Source organism: Arachis ipaensis, chromosome B02 (assembly GCF_000816755.2).
Source record: "Arachis ipaensis cultivar K30076 chromosome B02, Araip1.1, whole genome shotgun sequence".
NCBI lineage: Eukaryota > Viridiplantae > Streptophyta > Magnoliopsida > Fabales > Fabaceae > Arachis > Arachis ipaensis.
This window is the reverse complement of record NC_029786.2, coordinates 26157747-26169399: the sequence shown is the minus strand read 5'-3', so window position 1 is coordinate 26169399 and position 11653 is coordinate 26157747.

The following is an 11653-nucleotide window of genomic DNA, read 5'->3' as shown; positions in this document are numbered from 1 at the left end:
GAATGATTGATTATAACTAGGAGCCTTTATAGAAAAAGGGGTAAACAAAAACCGTAACTCGAAAGCGCAACACTCCGATCGATAACGTAACGAGCAAAGGATAAGCTAACACGAGATTATATATACAAAAGAGTGTTAAAAACAGGAATATCAAGACTCAAAATCCGGTTGCGAAGATAACCGGTCTGAGCATAGCAATATATACATATAATAAAATAAGGAAACCCCAAAGGAAGCCCAAAGGGACACAAATACAGAAACCTATTCTCCAAAATCTCCTATAAGCGGAGTCATCACAGTTTGTATTATGTAATGGAGATAAAAGTATCTAAGCAAGGCATATAAACCAAACAGAGTCCCGAGAACAAAGGATCTTCGCTAATCCGGAAGTCTCCAGCATGCCTCAGCGAGAAACCTCACGTCCTGCATCTGAAAACCACAAAATCCGCATGGGTGAGAACCAGAGGTCCCCAGCATGGTAACAGCTTCCACATATATAATACATAATAATAGAGGAAAGCCGAAGGCAATCCTAAAACTTCCTCCAGATAATATCAAAGCTTATAAACAAGTTAAACCATGAGTGACAACTGACTACAAGTCCTGGTAGCAAACCATTTGACTGTCCCTCTGTCGTGTCTCCCCAACTCGAGTTATACTCAATATAAACTTGATCATAATCATGATCCATATCCATCACCTTCACTGGTGAATATTTATGGGGGTGAGCTCATCCGGGGCTTTCACAGTGCCCGGCCACCCTGATGACATCGGGTCAAAGAGCTTTGAGTCTCCACCTGGAGCACGTGGTGGCTAGCCACTGCTTTCTCCCAGGGAAACTCTCATCTCTTATAGTAGAAGTGCAACATTCACAATTCATTCAACAGCATATATGCATTTATACTTAGCCATAATCATAGCCCCGCCGTCAAACGGCAATAATCCAGCCATCCGGCTCACGGTTAAATCCATAACCAGCCAATTCATTAACAATCACGGCCTTTCGGCCCATGGCATAACCAGCACTTCCACCGCCATCCTCCGCATCTCACATAATCATCTTTGATCCTCAATGATCATCTATTTTCCCTTGCTTCACACGCAAGTTACCACATTCACTAGCCCCTTTTCTCCTTGCTAGGCATATCATAATGATTTAAGACATACGTGGTGAGATCGGAGGCTTAGAAGTATGAAATTTGGCTTTTAAAACTCAAAAATTAACTTTGGGATGAAAACAGGGCCACGCGTACGCGCACTCCATGCGCACGCGTGGATGGCCACAAAACTCATCGGCGCGCAAGCGTCATATGCACGGACGCGCGGGTTGAAAAATATCCAAATGACGCGCACGTGTCAGCCACGCGTACGCGCGGATACATTTGTGCCCCAGGTACAAAACTGGCACAACTCTCGGGAAAATGGCTGGGCATTTGGTGCAGCGCATCGACGCGCCCGCGCACACCACGCGTACGCGTGGATGGTCATTCTGCTAAAAATTTTCTAAGTTAAAAGCTGCAGAATTTACAGATTCAACCTCCAATCTTCCGACGGACATAACTTTCTCATTTTGAATCGTTTTTCTCCCGTTCTTCGAACGGCATGGACATCCCAGATCCAATTTCATTTCTAAAAAGATTTGGCAGAAAACAGAGATTCGTAGTCCATGTTATGTCCCGTCAAAGTATGCCTAAAAACCATGTTTTCATACAAAACCATAAAGTGCCATTTTCAAAACAAGCCACTTTCAACTCTTTTCAAAATCAATCAAAACATGAGTAAATACCCATAGTAGTCCTTGAGATTCACGCAATTACTCATAGTAATCCCTAAGATCCCGATTTCCCTATTGTAGTCCTCCAGATAGAGCTCCGAGCACTCAAACTAGTCCCTGGCCATATTTCAGGTGATGACTCATCACCGGAGCGCTGACGTGGCCTCGGATTGCCACGCTGGAGAGCTCTCAACGGCTAGCTGAGCTGGCTAAGTTCCAATTTTTACCCAGATTGGTCCCCCCTAATATATGTAACCCTAAATCTCCAAATTCTCATACACTTCCCCTCTTCGTCTTGTTCACCTCTTCTTCTTCTTCTTCTATAACTTCTTCTTAAACACTGATGAAACATGATGTAGTAGCCCAAAAGAATACACACCATGCATCCAAGTACTTCCGAGTCTAAAAACACATGGATAAAACATGAGGATCAAAATTAATAAGATAGTAATCAATTAAATTATGCCGTTGTTGAACACTAGCTCAGTGGGTTTCAATGAAAATTTTCCAGTTTCACTTCTAAAGATGTAAAATCAAAATTTAAAGCATTACAGCTAGGTGTTTCACTTCCAAAGATCTTGTTTCCATCAACCAACCAGAAAAAATAAGTTCCCATCCATACATCTTCAAAGTGCGAATATAGGTCAAAAGTTCTTCTATTCTACGAATCCTGTAAGAACCACAATTTTAGGATTGTAAATATGCACCAACAGCTTTGAAAAATATTAACCCATTTTTGTAATATGCTACAACTGGCTAGAGAATGGAAAACTGTTGATCCTGAATGCAGAAAAACAAGAACATGGAAATCTAACAACTGTAAAGAAGCAGGGAACAACTGGAAAAATATTGCATCATGTTTGTAACAAATATGAAAAGATTACATGCCAAAACTTTTAGAAACTCCAAAGGTTCATTTAGCAATTGAAAAAGAAATCAATGGATACCTTTCATTCTTCTCCTTCATTTGTTCAGTGGCAATTGCAATTAATTGTGATATCCATTTATTCACTACATCAATTCAAATATCATAGTTTTCAAAATAATAAGAAAACAAAAGCAGTGACAACAACGATAATTTAAATACATAAATTAAACCTTTTAAAAGAAGGAATTGAAGGTCAAGTATACATTTCTGAAATGGAAACTGGCTTCTAGGTCTAGAACATTGTTAAATCAAAAGAAATATTAAGCAATCTTCCCTGAAGGTACGGCCAAATACACATTCATTGATAACAAATTAGAACAGAGTTCCCGCTTAGGATTTAGAAAACAAACTCAGTTACTGATAACACTTATAATAAACAGGCCTTGTTGTCCGGAGAATATATCATAATCCCTTCTGAATTTTTTTTGAAGTCACCCCATGATGAAACATGATGTCCAACTTCTCCTCCATCTGCAAGAAATTTAAAATGTTTACAATATACAAGGAGAATTTGAAAGCCTACTCATGCATTAAAAAGGAAAAATAATCACCACAAGAAAACATATTTTTCCAAACCTCCATATATCTCCCTGTTTCATTCGGGTATTACAGCAACCCCACAAACCCCAACCAAGATTCAAACCCTAGACACTACAATGACACCAAAACTCCAGAACCTCAACTACACTGACCAATGCTATCATCAACCAACATTGTATTCAAAATGCAGAGTAAAAAAAATGAAGGTTACCTTGAGTCCGATCACAACGTCAGAACCTCGTGTTTGTGGTGAAGGAAGGGAAGGGAAGAGCGATAACAACTTCTGATCAGATGAATTCTTTTCTCAAATTTTCGTAAACCCAGCAAATACAACCTTAACGCTACGCCATTGATGGGGAGATGAAGAAGAAGTCACAGGGTGGAAGAAGAAGAGACGAAGTGTTTGTGTTGGGGGAGAAAACTGTTTTTCATACTAAGTAACAACTATACGGTGTCGTTTTTGGCTTTCAAGGGAACCAAATCCAAAACGACGTTGTTTTGAACACGTTCCACGTGGCAATCCGAAGCCACGTCAGCGCTCCGGTGATGAGTCATCACCTGAAATATGGCCAGGGACAAGTTTGAGTGCTCGGAGCTCTATCTGGAGGACTACAATAGGGAAATCGGGATCTTAGGGATTACTATGGGTAATTGCGTGAATCTCAGGGACTACTATCGGTATTTACTCATCAAAACATGCCAATTTCATCCCTTTTCTTTGAAATCAATCAAAATGTACCAAAATCAACATCAATCCATCCTCAACTCACACATTGACACTTTACCAAAATTCCCAAAACCACATCCAACCATTTTAACACTTCTCAATCAAATGGCTAAAGGACAAACAGAATATCATGTCATACATCCTTTCTCATCCCAATTTCCAATAATACCATTTCCAATCAACCATCATTATACATAATCATCATCATACTCACCATCAACATGGTACCACCCATCAATTCAACCTCAATCATTCATCAAGCATATATCACAACATGCATTTCTCATATATCACACAATCAAAGCATCAATATTCATAATCACATATATGATCACATCATATATCTCAACCATTCAACAACATCAACAATTCAATGCCTTATAAAATTGGTACCGAAATTCTCGTCTCAATCTCCTCTATCATATTAAGCCATAAAAATAACATTTTTGGCTTTCTAGAATAAATTCTCATTTATGGGTTAATTAGCCGTTAATTAACCGGGTCTTACATCCTACCCACCTAATTGGGAATTTTGCCCACAAAATTCGAATTCAATTACCTGAGAATAAGTGCGGATAATCCGTTCGCATCTCCGACTCAAGTTCCCAAGTGTGTTCCTCAACCCCGCCTCGACTCCAAGCCACTTTGACTAATGAAACCTCTTTTCCACGCAACCGTTTGATACTAGTATCATCAATTCTAACTGGAGCTACTGGAAGTGTCAAATCTTCTCTTAACTGAACCGATTCAGGTTCTAACACATGGCTAGCATCAGGAGTATACTTACGAAGCTGCGACACATGAAACACGTCATGCAGGTTCGAAAGATGAGGTGGTAGAGCCATCAGATACGCCATCGGTCCAATCCTCTCCAGGATTTGAAATGGACCAATGTATCGAGGATTCAACTTCTTCGCTTTAATCGACCTACCTACTCCTGTGGTTGGAGTAACCTTAAGGAAAACATGATCTCCTTCCTCAAATTCCAAGGGCTTCCGCCTCTGATCGGCGTAACTCTTCTGGCGACTCTGCGTCGTAAGCATCCTATCTCGGATTTTCTTGACTTGTTCAGTGGTCTCAGCTATCATCTCCGGCCCCAACAAGCCTTTCTCTCCAGCTTCATACCAACATAGCAGAGATTGACATTTCCTCCCATACAATGCCTTATACAGAGCCATTTCGATGTTCGCATGGTAACTATTATTGTATGCAAACTCCACTAACGGCATATACCGATCCCAACTCGCCGGTTGGTCCAAAACACAAGCTCTCAACATATCCTCTAGTGTTTGGATCGTCCTCTCGGATTGACCATCTGTTTGAGGATGGTAAGCTGTACTCAAGCTTAATCGGGTTCCAAAAGCTTTCTAAAATGCACCCCAAAACCTCGAAGTGAAACGAGGATCTCTATTAGAGATTATAGTAGCAGGTACACAATGGAGTCTCACAATCTCCTTTATGTATAACCGTGCTAGCTCCTCGAGGGTGTAAGTCATCCGAATGGGCAAGAAGTGAGCTGACTTCATCAGTCGGTCCACAATCACCCAGATAGCATCAAAACCAGTCTTAGTCCTTGGCAATCCCGACACAAAGTCCATTGCAATACTTTCCCACTTCCATTGCGGAACCTCTAAAGGTTGCAATATCCCGGAAGGTCTTTGATGTTCAATCTTTACCTTTTGACAAGTTAAGCACTTTGAAACATATTCCGCCACATCATTCTTCATACCTGGCCACCAAAACATCGCCTTTAAATCATGGTACATCTTAGTACTTCCCAGGTGAATGGAGAATCCGCTTTTGTGTGCCTCCTTTAAGATATCTTGCCTCAAAGTGCCAACATCCGGCACAATGATCCTGCCCTTGAATCTCCATAACCCATCTTTTTCTTCCGACACTCTCCACTGTTTTCCTTGCTCGATGGCCGGTAACACCTTCCATAACGCTTCATCATTTTCATGAGCCTTTAGGAGTTCGGACTTAAAGTCACTCGAGATTTCTAATCGGCTCAAACACAAAGTTCCAGATACTTCTCGAACACCAATTTTTAGACTCTCGAATCCCTTGAGCAATTTCTCCTCTTGAAGCATCATCCAAGCCGCATATAACGACTTCCGACTTAACGCATCCGCCACTACATTCGCCTTTCCCGGATGGTAATTCAACTCAAAGTTGTAGTCCTTCAATAATTCCATCCACCTCCTCTGCATCATATTAAGCTCTTTCTGTTCAAAGAGATATTTCAAGCTCTTATGATCGGAGAAGACTTGGAACTTAACCCCATAGAGATAATGCCTCCACACCTTCAAGGCAAATACAATCGCAGCGAGTTCCAAATCGTGCGTAGGGTAGCTAACTTCGTGAGGTCTCAACTGTCGTGAGGCATACGCCACCACATTATGATGCTGCATCAGCACGCATCCTAGACCCTTTAATGAGGCATCACAGTACACCTCAAAAGGCTCGTTCGGCTCAGGTAACACTAACACAGGTGCAGTGGTCAACTTTTTTCTTCAATGTCTGAAAGCTCTCCTCACACTCAGGAGTCCAAACAAACGGAGTGTCTTTGCAGGTTAACTTTGTCAACGGCAAAGCTAATTGCGAAAAGCCCTTGATGAACCTTCGGTAATAGCCAGCTAAACCCAGAAAACTCCTTATCTCAGTTACTGTGGTTGGTTGCCTCCAATCCATCACAGCTTCCACCTTAGTTGGATCTACGGCTATTCCCTTCTTACTCACCACGTGACTCAAAAACTTCACCTCACTCTTCCAAAACTCACACTTAGACAGTTTCGCATAGAGTTTCTTCTTCTTTAGAATCTGCAACACGGTCCTCAAGTGTTCTGCATGCTCTTCTTCAGTCTTGGAGTAAATCAGTATGTCGTCAATGAAGACAACAACGAATTTATCCAGAAACAGACGGAACACTCTATTCATGTAATCCATAAACACTGCAGGAGCGTTTGTCAACCCAAAAGACATTACAGTGTACTCGTAATGACCATAACGAGTCCTAAAAGCGGTCTTAGGGATATCCTCACCCCTCACCCTTATCTGGTGATAACCGGATCGCAAATCGATCTTAGAGAAAACCCCATCTCCTTGTAACTGATCCATGAGATCATCAATTTTCGGCAATGGGTACTTATTCTTTATGGTGACCTTGTTCAGCTGCCTGTAATCCACACAGAGCTGCATACTTCCATCTTTCTTCTTTACCAGTAACACTGGAGCACCCTACGGGGAAACACTTGGTCGGATAAAGTTCTTACCCAGCAATTCCTTTAACTGAGACTTTAGCTCGGCCATCTCTAACGGTGACATTCTATAAGGAGCACTTGAGATTGGTCCCACCCCAGGCACCAATTCAATAGCAAACTCGACCTCTCGGTTAGGTGGAAATTCCTCAATATCATCGGAAAACACTTCCGGAAACTCACACACTACCGGAATCTGATCCAACCTTTGATCATCACCCGAAACACCAGCGGTTAACAACAGGATACCCTGAAATTCGATTCTAGAACAGTTCACCATCATCGAATTCAAGTAATAATTATTTACCACGACCGGCCCTTCTGTATCTTCCGGCATAAAGTACACCGACTTTGTAGAACAATCAAGCAGGACATGGTTCTCAGTTAACCAGTCCAATCCCAAGATAAGATCAAGACTGATCATCGGTAAGCAGATTAAATTATGGACAAAATCACACTGCTTGAACCTAAACGAAACTTTCGGGCATCCTAGCCTAGTTATCATGGCTTCATGGGTAGCATTATACACTTTTAGGTCATAATCTAAGGTTACGATCTTCAATCCTAACTCATGGGCTTTTTCAAATGCAATGAATGAATGCGATGCTCCCGAATCAAATAAAGCATTTAAAGTTTGACCAGCCATTTCACAGTTACCTCGAATGAGTGTCTCGGATCCCTCTGCACCCACAGCTGAGGTGGTGAACACCCGACCAGTCTGTTGTGCTTTCCCAGCACCTTGTTTCTGCTTCTCCGGACACCTTGGGAGCTTATGTCCTGCCTTACCACAGAAATAGCACAAACCCCATCCGGCCATGCACGGGACTCCCGGGTGGTGACTTCCACACCTATCACAAGCTTGAGCACTCTGTAGTTGCTTTCCAAACCTTTTACCTTGGGAGTTATTGTTGTTGGGCCTCCTGAAAGAGCCTCCCCGCTTGAAAGGCGGACCTCTAGGTGCAAAACTCTTCCCTCGGTTCTGTGGGAATGATCCCTTGTGACTCCCTCTCTCAGCAACCCCACACTTGTTCACCAACACAGCGAAAGTCCTAATCTCCATTGGCCCCACTGAACCGAAAATATCGCTCCGGAGTCCTCCTTCGTACTTAACACACTTCCATTCCTCATATTCCACCGGAGTCCCTTGACACATACGAGAGAATCTGAACAGCTCCTCAAACTTGTCAGTATACTCAGATACGGACATAGTACCCTGCTTCAGCTGCAACAATTCAAGCTCCTTGGCCGTCCTAGCAGAAGTCGGAAAGTACTTCTTATAGAACTCCTCTTGGAAGACATCCCAGGTGATATAATAATCACCCTGCTGCAGGAGGCGTCGGATTCCTTGCCACCAATGTGACGCTTAACCAATGAGCAAATAGGTAGCGAACTCCACACGCTGCCCTTCAGGTACCACCTGCGCTTGCAGTGCTCGCTCCATAGCCTGAAACCATGTATCGGCTTCAGTTGGGCTAGTAATTCCCTTGAACTTAGGTGGATTAACCTTCAAAAAGTTTTCCAGTGTCATCGGGCCCTGAACTCCACCTCCGTCATTACCATGGTTGTTCATCTGTTGACCAAGAGCCTCAGCAGTGGCTTGCATAGCAGCAGCCATATTCTCCAACGCAGTCATAAAGTTCACCGGGTCATTATGGTTATTCTCCGGCACACGAGCATTAGTACGACCTCTCTCACGACCTCTACCGCGTCCACGAGGTGCCATCTGGTCCCTATACACACCAAACAATCGATATTAAGTTGATCAGTCTCAATATCGAAAGTCTAGTGCTTCAAAGTCCCAAATGCATGCTCATGAACGTTTATGCCAATTATATCAAGCAGATATACTAATAGCACATAACACACATACAGAGAATGCACAGAAGCATAGTCAGTCCATTCCTCAGGCTCTACTGGAACGAATTACTCTGATACCATAATATAACACCCTACCATACAGGGTCTTATGCTTAAGTCATAATTCAGATATGGCAAGGTATTACGACCTCTAAAACAAAAATTTAGTACGTATAGTAGTATGAATGATTGATTATAACTAGGAGCCTTTATAGAAAAAGGGGTAAACAAAAACCGTAACTCGAAAGCGCAACACTCCGATCGATAACGTAACGAGCAAAGGATAAGCTAACGCGAGATTATATATACAAAAGAGTGTCAAAAACAGGAATATCAAGACTCAAAATCCGGTTGCGAAGATAACCGGTCCGAGCATAGCAATATATACATATAATAAAATAAGGAAACCCCAAAGGAAGCCCAAAGGGACACAAATACAGAAACCTATTCTCCAAAATCTCCTATAAGCGGAGTCATCACAGTTTGTATTATGTAATGGAGATAAAAGTATCTAAGCAAGGCATATAAACCAAACAGAGTCCCGAGAACAAAGGATCTTCGCTAATCCGGAAGTCTCCAGCATGCCTCAGCGAGAAACCTCACGTCCTGCATCTGAAAACCACAAAATCCACATGGGTGAGAACCAGAGGTCCCCAGCATGGTAACAACTTCCACATATATAATACATAATAATAGAGGAAAGCCGAAGGCAATCCTAAAACTTCCTCGAGATAATATCAAAGCTTATAAACAAGCTAAACCATGAGTGGCAACTGACTAAAGATCCTTCAGTCTAACTAATACTTTCCATTCCAATTCCTTCAGACCTCCCAACCACCAGCAGGAGTATAATATAGCAAACACAGTTATATCAGACAAGAGATATACAAATAGGAGCAAATAAGGCATTTAGACAGATAGCAAGTAATATGCAGTCAAATAGGCAATCTCAAATAATTCACATAGTATGCATATGATGAATGCCTGTCCCTAGTGGCTGATGATATCATCTGTCGGTTATAGAGCCAACCCGACAAGTCCTGGTAGCTAACCATTGGACTGTCCCTTTGTCGTGTCTCCCCAACTCGAGTTATACTCAATATAAACTTGATCATAATCATGATCCATATCCATCACCTTTACTGGTGAATATTTATGGGGGTGAGCTCATCCGGGGCTTTCACAGTGCCCGGCCACCCTGACGACATCGGGTCAAAGAGCTTCGAGTCTCCACCTGGAGCACGTGGTGGCTAGCCACTGCTTTCTTCTAGGGAAACTCTCATCTCTGATAGTGGAAGTGCAACATTCACAATTCATTCAACAGCATATATGCATTTATACTTAGCCATAATCATGGCCCCGCCATCAAACGGCAATAATCCAGCCATCCGGCTCACGGTTAAATCCATAACCAGCCAATTCATTAACAATCACGGCCTTTCGGCCCATGGCATAACCAGCACTTCCACCGCCATCCTCCGCATCTCACATAATCATCTTTGATCAACAATGATCATCCATTTTTCCTTGCTTCACCCACAAGTTACCACATTTACTAGGCCCTTTTCTCCTTGCTAGGCATATCATAATGATTTAAGACATACGTGGTGAGATTGGAGGCTTAGAAGTATGAAATTTGGCTTTTAAAACTCAAAAATCAACTTTGGGATGAAAACAGGGCCACGCGTACGCGCACTCCATGCGCACACGTGGATGGCCACAAAACTCATCGGCGCGCAAGCGTCATATGCACGGACACGCGGGTTGAAAAATATCCAAACGACGCGCACGCGTCAGCCACGCGTACGCGCGGATACATTTGTGCCCCAGGCACAAAACTGGCACAACTCTCGGGAAAATGGCTGGGCATTTGGTGCAGCGCATCGACGCGCCCACGCACACCACGCGTACGTGTGGATGGTGCTTTCTAGAAGAACGGCGCGTACGCGCCAAGTGCGCCTACGCGCGGAGGGTCATTCTGCTAAAAATTTTCTAAGTTAAAAGCTGCAGAATTTACAGATTCAACCCCCAATCTTCCGACGGACATAACTTTCTCATTTTAAATCGTTTTTCACCCGTTCTTTGAACGGCATGGACATCCCGGATCCAATTTCATTTCTAAACAGATTTGGCAGAAAACAGAGATTCGTAGTCCAGGTTATGTCCCGTCAAAGTATGCCCAAAAACCATGTTTTCATACAAAACCATAAAGTGCCATTTTCAAAACAAGCCACTTTCAACTCTTTTCAAAATCGATCAAAACATGCCAATTTCATCCCTTTTCTTTGAAATCAATCAAAATGTACCAAAATCAACATCAAGCCATCCTCAACTCACACATTGACACTTTACCAAAATTCCCAAAACCACATCCAACCATTTTAACACTTCTCAATCAAATGGCTAAAGGACAAATACAATATCATGTCATACATCCTCGCTTATCCCAATTTCCAATAATACCATTTTCAATAAAACAAATTATCTAAAATTCGGCCCTTCATATTAAACTTTCTGCATCTGTCCCTGGTTGTGACACCCGCGTATACCAATTTCAAAAATAAAACTTT